Genomic DNA, 14,219 nt, shown 5'->3' with positions numbered 1-14,219 from the left:
CAGGAACAGTGTATGGAAAATCTTGCAATATGTAATAGAAAAAAAAAAAAACATATAAAGCAAAATTATCAAATTCCTTAAATGACAGTTTCAGGAATGGGAAAAAAATGCAAAACAAACAAGCCTTTTTACAAAGTTTGGAAAACTGAATTGTGGGTGTGGTGTATTTATAGGCATTTTAAGGTTTGGGAAACTTTGCCCCTCCTGGTAGGAATGTATATCCCATACGTCACTAGCTCATGGACTCTTGCTAATTACATGAAAGAAATATATATATATATATATATATATATATATATATATATATATATATATATATACATACAGTTCCATAGAGGGAAAGCACAATCTCACCATTTGTTGAATGCCACGGTGCTCTGCTGAAAATAATCCACAACGTCCACAGAATGCAGGCACTCACTGGTCTTGTTAAAATGTAACAATTTATTTAGAAATCATTAAAAAGACATAACGTTTCGGCACCAATATGTGCCTTTGTCAAATGTCAACATGTAACCAAACGAATATACAGCACACTTAAAATCAATATGACACACAGTTAAAAACATACCCCTTTTAAAGATGTAAGCAAACTATTGCCGCCATGCCTCCACTCACGTCTTCCCATCAATGGCAATGACGTCACGTACGCACGCTACGTGCCTAGCGTGATGACGCATGGCACGGCGTTGCCATAGCGACGTCGGGAAGCCACACGCGTCAGAGTGGGGAGTGACTTAGTCACGCATATAGACTACTATCAGAGATTTCTGTGTATAATTGTTGCTAACAGCAACCAAAGCAATCCACAATATGTAAAGCGTGTTAAGAATTTGGGCATAGCGGTTTATAGACAAACCATTAATAATGTTTAGAAACATATTATTACCTGGCATATTAGTACGTAATCTGTTAGATGATTAGATCTAATGTGTGATTTCTAGATACAAAAAACTGTCAAACTCAGAAAAAGATCAATCTAAGGGCCATCCTTAAAGAATGGGTACGAAATGCCAGAATAGACAGTAAAGAACATCAGCACAGGAAGAGACAAGGCATCTTGCCATTACTATACATAGTACATATTGCAGATGAGGACTAACGAAAACCAACAGTATTAAATGTATCATTATTGGATTTGTAACCCCTGGTGCACGCCATTAATGGATGTAGCAAAAAACATAATGAAAATCAGATACATGTATGTCCAATTACATATACATTATAACCTCATACCACCCTGGGGTACGGATAGAAACTTTTTAGTGAATAGTGAGCTATCATTTTAGATAAGTCCAGGGCAATGACTCTTCAGTGTGATGTTAATAGAATGGGCTAAAGTCCAGTGAGGTGTTGAGGCCTTTAGGTACCAATGTGTCCAACCTGTGGATCCACCTGCTTTCAAGCTGGAGCAGTCTATTGGCCCTATCACCCCCTCTTGGCATGGGGGGGATATGATCAATTAACATGGACCTTATACTTGACACGGAGTGTTTCAAAGCCACGCAGTGGCGTGCCACTGGCTGATCTGATTCGCCAGACTTCAATGCAGCACGAATTGCGCACCGATGGTTTGCCATCCTGTCACGGAAGGGGGTGATCGTCTTACCCACATACACGCTGGAACAAGGGCAAATCAGCATGTATATTACAAAGTTACTCATGCAACTCAGACGATGGTTAATTTTGTACCTCTTGTTTGAATGTGGGTGCTGGAACGAATTACCCCGGATCATGCTATTGCATGTGGTGCAATTGCCACAGGGAAAACATCCCATTTTGGAGGTTTTAAGCCACGATTCCTTGTGGTAGTGTTTAATAGGATCCGATTTAACTAAATGGTCCCTGAGATTTTTGGCTCTGCGATAGACCAATCGCGGAGGTGGCATATTCCGAAAAGGTAGCGTTGGATCAGTCTCCACGACCGGCCAGTGTTTACGCACTGCTCCTGTCAACTTTTCATTACCAGGTGTATAGGTGGTGACCAGGTTTAGCTGTTCGCGTTTGGTTTTGCACTGTTCTTTGGGGCCATCCATACACAGCCTCTCTTGTGTCTTGATAATTTCAGCCCTGGCATACCCTCTGTTACTCAATTTTTTGCCCATCTCCTCCAACTGAGTGGTCCGTAATGATAGCTCACTATTATTTCTCAAGACTCTGGTGAGCTGGGAAGTGATGACACCTTGTTTTTGTTGTGCAGGGTGGAAGCTTCTGGCATCTAATAAGGAGTTGCGGTCCGTGGGTTTAGTGTACAAGGATGTACCGAACCGCAATTTGCCTGATTCATCCACCTTGAACACATTCAATTCAAGAAAATGTACACAATTTAAATCAAATTCGAGCTTAAAACGTATAGGAGACTCCATAAGGTTCAAATGTGACACCCACTCACGCAAAGATGATTCACTACCCCTCCAGATGAGAAACACGTCATCAATATAGCGTGTATAATATTTCACCATGGGGTTCTCAAAAGGCTTCATGAGTTCACGTTCATACCATGCCATGAAGATATTGGCGTAAGTGGGTGCCACATTCGAACCCATGGCAGTCCCTGAAATCTGTAAATAATAACTTTCCTCAAACTTAAAATAATTTTTGTCCAAACAAAATGATAACAATGTGCAGAGGAATTCAATAGATGGTCCAAGGTAATTGGCATTACCTGTCACCATGGACCTGACACGCCTCCACCCCAACCCACTTGGGGAATCACCGTTGTATGAGGCTGTCAACATCCATGGTGACCCCAGATGTCATCCGGTTGAAGATAAGAGTAATCTCCTCAGGATTTTCAAAAAGACTTCGGTGAAGTCTCCTGAAATATAGCATCTGTGGTTTTTTTTTTTTTTTCTTAACCACATTCTGAAGATGTGAGGTCAATATAGAATTGCTATGTTGGGTAAGTATAGACCCTCCGGGCAGATACAATAGGCCTGCCCGGTGGGTTCACCAAGGTCTTATGGACCTTTGGGAGAAAGGTTATAGTGTGGGCACAAGCCGATAAGTCAGTAGTGAGAAATGCATTCCTTTTCACTCAAATGGCCAGCCATGAGGCCCATTGTGAAGTGAAGGAATCGATGATCCAGACTTATAGATAGGATGTAGGGTTGCGCCTCTTTTTAATTTTGGACATAAGTATTCGCACTCGGCCAGTTGGTCTAAAGGCCTCCTGATTTTGATTTATGTTTTTTGCTACATCCATTAATGGCGGTGCACCAGGGGGTTACAAATCCAATAATGATACATTTAATACTGTTGGTTTTCGTTAGTCCTCATCTGCAATATGTACTATGTATAGTAATGGCAAGATGCCTTGTCTCTTCCTGTGCTGATGTTCTTTACTGTCTATTCTGGCATTTCGTACCCATTCTTTAAGGATGGCCCTTAGATTGATCTTTTTCTGAGTTTGACAGTTTTTTGTATCTAGAAATCACACATTAGATCTAATCATTCTAACAGATTACGTACTAATATGCCAGGTAATAATATGTTTCTAAACATTATTAATGGTTTGTCTATAAACCGCTATGCCAAATTCTTAACACGCTTTACATATTGTGGATTGCTTTGGTTGCTGTTAGCAACAATTATACACAGAAATCTCTGATAGTAGTCTATATGCGTGACTAAGTCACTCCCCACTCTGACGCATGTGGCCTTCCCGACGTCGCTATGGCACCGCCGTGCCATGCGTCATCACGCTAGGCACGTAGCGTGCGTACGTGACGTCATTGCCATTGATGGGAAGACGTGAGTGGAGGCATGGCGGCAATAGTTTGCTTACATCCTTCTTAAAAGGGGTATGTATTTAACTGTGTGTCATATTGATTTTAAGTGTGCTGTATATTCGTTTGGTTACATGTTGACATTTGACAAAGGCACATATTGGTGCCGAAACGTTATGTCTTTTTAATGATTTCTAAATAAATTGTTACATTTTAACAAGACCAGTGAGTGCCTGCATTCTGTGGACGTTGTGTATATATATATATATATATATATATATATATATATATAATATATATATATATATATATATATAATATATATATATATATATATATATATATATATATATATATATATATATATATTCAGTATATATATATTCTTGATATATGGCTCGCACAGTTAGAATGCACAAGAAACCAGGTGGAAGAAAAGACTGAAAGGCTGTGATTAGAGAAGGAGCTAGGTCAAATGTCATAGGAAATGGCTCTAGAGCATTATTTTTGTCTAATATAGCGGTGATTGTAGTATGTAGAGAAGACGTCTAGTAATTAGACAGCCAATTGGCAGTGGAAATAAGAAAAGTAACAATTTTGCCTTTTCCAAGAATTCAGGGTACAAATAGTAGGAATGGGCGAATGTGCTGAAAGTGCAATTTGTTTGGTAGAACGTATGGTCCTGTGGACATTCGTTTTGGACCAAAAAAAATATTGAGAACGAAAATCCATTAAAATTCAGAAATCAAATGTTCTTTCCGGCTTTCGAATGTTCGTAATTAAATCGAATATCCACATTGGAAATTTCAAATGTAACATTCGATTTAACGAATAAGATTCAGAAATGCAATACTTCATGTCGTAGGGGAATTTAGTAACACGATTTATAATAGATACAAATACATTTATTCTATTTTTAAATTTTAAATTTTGCATAATTTAAATATTAAGTTTAAAGAGAGCATTAGAAGTACTATTAAAAATATATTGATTAAAAAAAAAATTTAACTGCATAATTTGAATCTAATTAGAAAAATTAGAATCAAATATTACCTTTAAAGATAGCATTAAAGGGACAGTCTAGGCCAAAATAAACTTTCATGATTCAGATAGAGCATGTAATTTTAAACAATTTTCCAATTTACTTTTATCACCAATTTTGCTTTGTTCTCTTGGTATTCTTAGTTGAAAGCTTAATCTAGGAGGTTCATATGCTAATTTCTTAGACCTTGAAGACCACCTCTTTTCAGAATGCATTTGAACAGTTTTTTCACCACTAGAGGGTGTTAGTTCACAGTATTTTCATATAGATAACACTGTGCTTGTGCAGGTGAAGTTATCTGGGAGCAGGCAGTGAATTGGCTAAACTGCAAGTCCTTTTAAAAGAACTGAAATAAAGGGGCAGTTTGCAGAGGCTTAGATACAAGATAATCACAGAGGTTAAAAATAGATTATTATAACTGTGTTGGTTATGCAAAATTGGGGAATGGGTAATAAAGGGATTATCTATCTTTTAAACAATAAAAATTCTGGTGTAGACTGTCCCTTTAAAAATACCATTATATTAAACGGATGTTAGAACTCTGTAGAAACATTTGAAATGAACAAACTAATGTGTTCAAATTAGTTTGTTAGGGATAGGCAAAATGTTTTGCAACATTTGAAAAATTAGTCTATTTTGCTCAACAGCCAACAGAGTAAAAGCAAACCAAGCAATCAATCTCTCTAGAACAAAGAAAAAGGGCATCATACCTGATGAAACCACCAGCGGATATAGAAGCTAAAAAGATCTTGGTTTTAAACTCTTTATTCAAATCAAATTATGTTAAAGGGACAGTCAACTCCAACACTTTTATTGTTTAAAAATTATATATAATCCCTTTATTACCCATTCCCCAGTTTTGTATAACAAACATGGTTATATTGATATATTTTTAACCTCTGATTACCTTGTATCTAAGCCTCTGTTGACAGCCCCCTGATCACATGGCTATTTATTCATTATCTATTGACTTGCATTTAGCCAATTAGTACTGTGCCCTGCACAACTCCACGGGAGAGAGCACAATGTTATCTAATATGGCACACATGAATCTAGCAATCTCCTGTTGTGAAAAGCAAATAAAGCATGTGATAAGAGGCTCTCTGTAGTGGCTTAGAAAAAAGGCAGACATTTAGAGGTTTAAATATTATAAGTATACTAATATAACAATGTTGGTTGTGCAGGGCTGGGGAGATGGGTAGTAAAGGCATTATCTATCTTTTTAAACAATAACATTTTTGGTGTTGGACTGTCCCTTTAACTTTACATTTGCTGCTGCCTTTGTATTCATTTACACCAGTTTGTATGACCGGCATAAGAAATTACTTGTGGGTAGTGGGTAGCTTTGAATATAGCTTGTTTAAGAGCTTTTGCTGCAGCTAATTTGTTTTGAAGAAGATTAACAACACTAAGAACTTTAGAAGCTACATAAATAAAAGCTGGAGACTGTAAATATCCAAAAATTCGATTTAAAAACCTTCAGCGCTTATTTAAACCTCTTGATCTCAGCTCCCTAGAAACCCCCAAGACCTTCCGTCTGAAAAGAAATTGTGGGCCTCATAGTGGCAATGTTTAAGTACATATTTTTCATAAATTAACAAAAACAAAACAAACACCTCCATTATGTTTTTCTGCTGTCAAGAAAATAAAAAAATAAAAATTATATGAAAAACAGAAACAGGATGAATTTACAGGTGAAATAGGTTTAGAAACAATTTGTTCCAAATTTTGGCAGCTCAAACAAAAATAAATATATCCATCCAAATTATACAGATGACTAAAAACAACAAAGTTATCATCATCGTCGTCATTGTATTCATTAAAAGGATGTGAAATGGCTGATAACAAAAGGGTCTGTCACAAATGCATTGCAAGGCTTTGCTTTTGCTTTTTTTTGTTTCTTTAAAAAAAAATATATATATAAAATGGATGCCATGTGCGGAATAAACCAATTGTGTTTAGTTTTAGTGGGAGTGGTCACTAACAGCCAATGATTAGTGGAGCCCCAGGAGCAACTGTACAACTGATGCGCTTCCTGTAAATTTCACCTTAAAGTTAAACATCTTTTCCTTAAAGGGCCACAGAACCCAAATTTTTTCTTTTGTGATTCGGAGAGCATGCAATTTTAAGCAACTTTCTAATTTACTCCTTTTATCAAATGTTCTTCATTCTCTTGGTATTTTTATTTGAAAAGCAAGAATGTAAGTTTAGATGCCGGCCCATTTTTGATGAAGAACCTGGGTTGTTCTTGTCGATTGGTGGATAAATTCATCCACCAATAAACAAGTGCTGTCCAGTGTTCTGGGCTTTCTTTTTCAAATAAAGATAGCAACAGAACGAAGAAAAAATAATAGGAGTAAATTAGAAAGTTGCTTAAAATTGCATGCTCTATCTGAATCACGAAAAAAGTTTAACTGCTTGCTTTTCATATAGTTAATATAAAACTGTTTGAGTAACATGTCCCCTTAATGTCCAGATCGTATTAATTGTAAAATGCTAACTTTGAGCTAAGGTTGATATTTAGTGATCATAACATCTTTAAGAATAATATCAAATTCTACACCAGATTTATAGATCACGTGTTAATAGTATGGGAAGGAACTATGGAAGAACTTGACAGCTTCCTGGGTCATCTAAATGATAACACTGGTAATTTGAGATTTACCTTTAACTCTTCCAAAACTAAGATGCCATACTTAGATGTCCTTAATAATCATGTAGAAGAAAGAGTGGTCACATAGGATTATAGGAAAGAAGTTACAGGCAACACCATTCTCAGAGCAGATTCACTACACCGGCCTCAACATTTAAAGAGAGGTCAGTATATAATGCTGAGACGCAACTGCACTAGCTTAGAAGATTACTGGAAACATGCTAATGATTAAACAGAACGATTAACTGATAGGGGCTATAATTCTCAAACATTGAAAATATTATCAGAGCAGCTATCTGGCTTCAACAGAGAAAGTCTACTTAAAGATATGAAAAAGAACACTGAGCGAGGAGGTATCAATTTTATTACCATGTATAGTAGACAATTTAATGACATCTAACATTTTCAGGAAAAGAATGCCCATACTGGAGAGTGATAAGGATTTGCAGACTATTTCTACACATTGTAATTTGATCTCCCGTAGATCAGAGACTATAGGAGATAAGGTAACAAAAATGTTTGGGTCAAATACTAATTCTAATAAGTAACAGCAGAAGCAACTGGCTATCTAAGAGAGCTGGATTCTATAAATGTGGAGGTAAGCCATGCAAATGCTGTGACTATGACTTAGTTGGTGACAGCTTCACTTCTACCAATACAGGGAAGTCTTATAAAATCAGAGATCAGATTAACTGTGATGCTACATTTGTCATTTATCTTATCACATGTATGTGTTGCAAAATTTCAGTATGTAGGACTCACTTCCAGGTTTTTAAGAGACAGGATCAGGGAACATTTACTGTCTTTAGAGGCCGAAGCCCCTAAGACACCAGTGGCAAAAGATTTCTCAACATGTTGGTAACGGAGATATCTTCAGATATCAAGGCATTGAACAAGTTACATTAGGTGTTAGGGGAGGTGACCAATATCTGGCTCTCCGCAGGAAATAATTTTTTTGGCTCTATACTCTTAAAACTAGATTTCCTTCAGGGATTAATAAAATTAGCGTTGTTAAACTCTTTATTGATAGAAGTTAGATTGTGTATCAACGTAAATTATGCAAGTAATACTGTATCTGTACTGGATGTATTCTCTTTCTTATGGTAATAGTTTGCATTTACCTTCTATACATATTAATGAGATAGCCACTTTTTAGGTTATTTGTTTTTTGTGAATTGTGTCACCTAATGTTTAAGATACATCAGGTTTACTCTTTATACAGCAATATGAAGTATAAGTTTTGCATACATGTTCCCATATTAAATATTAGGTTTACATGTTTTAAAAGTGTTTTATAGTTTGTTAACCTTTTAATGCCGTTATGCCATTCTATTCCGTCATAATTACACTGGGCTTTAGAGCCATTATGACAGAATAGAACGTCATAGCCAACGGCTGTCCTGAAGCCTTCTGTACTTTCTGGATTTGATCGCGGTCTGGAGGGCGTTCCTAGGGTTGTAGGGACGCCCCCCCAGACGCGATCCAATAATTGAAATCAGTTGTTCCGATGCAGACACTTTAACCCAGTCACGAAAGGGTTAAGTGAATCTTGTATATATTTAAGTTTATATGTACTAATATGTTCATTCTAATGGAGGCTGTGAATAGGTTAATTGGTTAAGATACTCACTATGTATTGTGATTGGATGAAGTGACCACCTCCTTTTGTGATTTAACAGCTGCTAACACTCGTTTCCCAGCTCTGATGAAGTGCCCTTGAGGCAGGAAACGCGTCAGCTGCAGTGACTGTCTGCTGTGCGTTTTGGAAATCTCTCCTGGCTTATTTACACAGAGACTGCAACATTGTTGCTAATTGTAAAATGAGCTGCAGGGAATTTTCATTCATTACTGTTCTAAAATGACAAAAAGAATTGTACGTCTACACATACCTGTTTCAACAGTAGGATCTATGTAAAATGTATCATTAAAGGGATGGATAGAACCACGCTGGTAGTGTTGTTTACAGATTTTCAAGCCTTTTGTTCTGCCATCTTTATCATAACCAACGGTACCCAGTGAAATGTTCTCTATCTGTCGGTACTATAAAAAAGACTAGTTAACACCGAAACAAAATGAAAAAGCTAAACATTTAGCATTAAATTACAGACAAGAATGCAAGAGTTTTATATGAATTTGTGTAGAGCCAGTGAAAGAGTTTAGACCTGTTTAAAAGACACTAAATGCACAAAAGTTGCACATTTTATCTATGCATTTATTAAAATGTCCCTTTTATGTCAGTAGGGGCAATATTAAAACCACAGAGCTCACATATGGCAGCAACCAATGAATAATGTTTAAACACTCCAGCAGCAGATTCAACCCCTAAAGGATAGAGGTTTTTCCCGGTTTCGTGTGTTAAAAGAACCACTCAATGCAGTAGAATTAAATAATTAACGAGTGCATAAGAGAATTACATTAACACCTACTCTGAATTTCAAATAAGCAGTAGATTCTTTTTCTGACAAAATTTAGTTTTTCTCCCTTTTTCCGGCCCTGTGTGATTGGCTGATGTCTGTCACATGATACAGACTAGTATATGTATACCCTGTGAGCTTGTGCACATGCTCAGTAGGATTGTTCCACAGAAAGTGTGAATATAAAAAAGACAAAATCTGATAAAGTACATTGGAAAGGGTCTAAAAACTGCTGCTCTTTTTGAATCCTAAAAGATTATTTTGACTTGAGTGTCCCTTTAACAGAAGCCATTTTGGTATTTCTGCTCTGACTGTTAATGTCTTTACTACCATTGTGCCATAAATGAGAAATTAACAGATTTGCAGAAAGTTGTTTAATTTGTTAAAACAGACTGTGTGAATAAAGAGGATTTGTAAGAATGTTGTCGTACCAAACTGTATAATCCCCCCGACCCAGTAACTACTGCATAAATTTGTCGATTTCCTACATTAAATTTATTGATTCTTTAGTCTCCCTTATTTTCAGCAAAAAAAAAAGTTGGCAACCCTATATTTAATATAGTTAAAAATAAAAAAATAAGAAACAGGGCTTTCTTGTGATACCCTACTTAAATGGCGAGGGAATAAAAAGGAAATTTATGCTTACCTGATAAATGTATTTCTTTTACGATATGACGAGTCCACGGATTTCATCCTTACTTATGGGATATCGCCTCCTGGTCAGCAGGAGGAGGCAAAGAGCACTACAGCAGAGCTGTATATATAGCTCCTCCCTTCCCTCCCACTCCAGTCATTTGACCGAAGTTAGGAAGAGAAAGGAAAAGCCAAGGTGCAGAGGTGACTGAAGTTTAACAAATATAAAGACCTGTCTTAGAAAATGACAGGGAGGGCTGTGGACTCGTCGTATCGTAAAAGAAATAAATTTATCAGGTAAGCATAAATTTCCTTTTCTTTTACAACATATGACGAGTCCACGGATTTCATCCTTACTTATAGGATACAATACCAAAGCTATAGGACACGGATGAAAAGGAGGGACAAGACAGGAATCTAAACCGAAGGCACCACTGCTTGAAGAACCTCTCCCCCAAAAACAGCCTCGGACGAGGCAAAAGTATCAAATTGATAACATTTGGAAAAAGTGTGAAGAGACGACCAAGTTGCAGCCTTGCAAATCTGTTCAACAGAAGCATCATGTTTAAATGCCCATGAGGAAGCCACAGCCCTAGTAGAATGAGCCGTAATTCTTTCAGGAGGCTGCTGTCCAGCAGTCTCGTATGCAAAATGGATGATTCTCTTCAGCCAAAAAGAAAGGGAGGTAGCCGTAGCTTTCTGACCCCTACCTGTTCCGGAAAGAACAACAAATAATGAAGATGATGATTGACGAAATTCTTTAGTCGCCTGCAAGTAAAAACTTCAGGGCATCGACCACGTCCAAGTTATGTAACAGACGCTCCTTCTTAGAAGGAGGATTGGGACACAATGAAGGAACAATAATTTCCTGATTAATATTTTTGTTGGAAACAACCTTAGGAAGAAAACCAGGTTTGGTATGTAACACTACCTTATCGGAATGAAAAATAAGGTAAGGAGAATCACATTGTAGAGCCGAAAGCTCAGAAACTCTGCGAGCAGAAGAAATAAAAAATTTCCAAGATAACAACTTCATATCTATGGAATGCATAGGTTCACACGGAACCCCTTGACGAACCATAAGAACTAAATTCAAACTCCGAGGAGGAGTAATAGGTCTAAATACGGCCCTGATCCTAGTCAGAGCCTGACAAAAAGATTGAACATCCGGAGAATCCAAGTAGCCCTTGGATTCGCACCAATAAAGATATTTACGCTATATCTTATGGTAAAATCTTTCTAGTAACAGGCTTATGTGCCTGAATCAAAGTATCAATGACCGAATCAGAGAACCCTCGCTTAGATAAAATCAAGCGTTCAATCTCCAAGCAGTCAGCTGTAGAGAAATTGGATTCGGATGATGGAAGGGTCCCTGAATGAGAAGGTCCTGCCTCAATGGAAGCTTCCAGGGTGGCAAAGAGGACATGTCCACTAGATCGGCATACCAAGTCCTGCGAGGCCACGCAGGAGCGATGAGAATCACTGAAGCCCTCTCCTGTTTGATCCGAGCAATCACCCGGGGAAGGAGAGTAAACGGTGGAAACACAAAAACTAGGTTGAACGACCAAGGCACTGCCAAGGCATCTATCAGTTCGGCCTGAGGATCCCTGGACCTGGATCCGTATCTCGGGAACATCGCATTCTGACGAGATGCCATGAGATCCAGCTCCGGTCTGCCCCATCTGAGAATCAGAGTGGCAAAGACCTCCGGATGGAGTTCCCATTCCCCCGGATGAAACGACTGTCTGCTCAAAAAATCCGCTTTGCAGTTGTACACTCCTAGGATGTAGATTGCCGACAGATAACAAGAGTGAGCCTCCGCCCACTGAATTATCTTGGATACTTCTGTCATCGCTAAGGAACTCCTCGTTCCTCCCTGATGATTGATGTAAGCCACAGTCGTGACGTTGTCCGACTGAAATCGGATGAATTTGGCCGAAACCAACTGAGGCCAAGCCTGAAGAGCATTGAATATTGCCCTCAACTCCAGAACATTGATTGGAAGTAGAGACTCAGAGTCCACACACCCTGAGCCTTCAGGGAATTCCAGACTGCACCCCATCCTAGCAGACTGGCGTCCATTGTCACTATCACCCATGAGGATCTGCGGAAGCACGTCCCTTGGAACAGATGATCCTGCGACAACCACCAAAGAGGAGTCTCTCTTGTCTCCTGATCTAGATCTATCCGAGGAGACAAACTTGCATAATCTCCATTCCACTGTCTGAGCATGCTCAGTTGTAGAGGCCTGAGATGAAAACGAGCAAACAGAATGATGTCCATTGCCGCCACCATCAATCCAATTACCTCCATCCTATCACTAACACAGGCAAAGAGAATGATTGGAGTGGGAGGGAAGGGAGGAGCTATATATAAAGCTCTGCTGTGGTGCTCTTTGCCTCCTCCTGCTGACCAGGAGGTGATATCCCATAAGGATGAAATCCGTGGACTCGTCATATCTTGTAAAAGAAACGCAGTTTTCTACAGTTTTATAATAAGTCATCCCTTGTGACTGGGACTAAGTTTTTAACCTTTTAACGCCATTGCGACGTTCTACTCTGCCCTAACTACACCGGGCTTTAGCGCCGTTAGGACAGAAAAGAACGGTTTCTGTGTCCTGTGCCCCCTCCATTTCCTTCTCCATGCTGGATCCGGTTGGGGGACCTGCCTAGCACCTCAGGCAATTCCCCAGGATCCAATCAGCACGCAGGAGGTGTATCGATCGTCCCCTGCAACACTAACAGCGAATGAGTGGGATCACTGGCTGTTACAAGTGTATCTGCTTCCTCGGTTCCCTCACTGCAATCTGAGAGATAGAGGAAGGCAGATCAGTGTGTCACTGTGTGTGTGCGCGCTTTGAGTACAACAAAAACATAGGGGGGGTAGATTTAGCTGACCGGTGCCTGCAGTCATATCTAATTCAAAGAGACAAGAACCTAGTACAAAAAAGTAGCATTTAACATTATGCAGACCGAAGTGTATAATGCGTATGTGCTATACAAAAAAAGCAGGCACAGGGAAACCTTATTCTTTTTTGGAATTTTTGCTAAATGTAACATCTGATATTTTGTTTAAATCAGACCCTTAATCATCCCACAGCGACTCTGCGTCAGGCGTTTTCCCTCCAAATAGCAAAAGGGCAGTGTTTGTGTGAAAAAAAAGCTAATAAAAATATATGACCACTGATGACTTCCGGTGGGCGGGCGGGCACACCAGCAGGACGCACTGAAGCCAGCAAGAAAAGAGGAATAAAGTACCTCTAAAAGTGCCCCACTGCTCGTATCCTTGACAGCATCGGTTCCTGGTAGCTGTCGGAACCCAAATAGAGCAAGGAGTCGTCATCTAGCTCCACGCCGGAGGGCAAAATAGAGAAACGCCGGACGGCGGAACACGGCAGTAACCTGCGTCACAGAGCGAGAACACAGCATCGCTGGGCAAATAGAACAGCCTGTGAGTAAGAGAGGCAACAGGGCTCAAGAGTGGAGGGGAAGGGGCATTAAAAGATACCCAAAGAGAAACATTATTTAGGCGTGAAAATAAGCGCCATCTTTAACCAGACCCCCACTCCTCGTTTCCAATCTCCCATACACGCTGTAAGTTATAAAACCTCAGGAATAGAGGGACCTACTTAACATTATTTGAGCAGACTCAACTCACAACCAGGGCCCAAAGGAAGCTTACCATAGTGTGGATTGCTCCCCAATACATTCAGTCTTGAAACCGGGAGGCCACAAGTGTAAATATAAGAA

The sequence above is a fragment of the Bombina bombina genome, unplaced genomic scaffold (assembly GCF_027579735.1).
Source record: "Bombina bombina isolate aBomBom1 unplaced genomic scaffold, aBomBom1.pri scaffold_2772, whole genome shotgun sequence".
NCBI classification, from domain to species: Eukaryota; Metazoa; Chordata; class Amphibia; order Anura; family Bombinatoridae; genus Bombina; species Bombina bombina.
The sequence above is the reverse complement of the archived record's forward strand: the minus strand, read 5'-3'. Positions refer to the sequence as shown.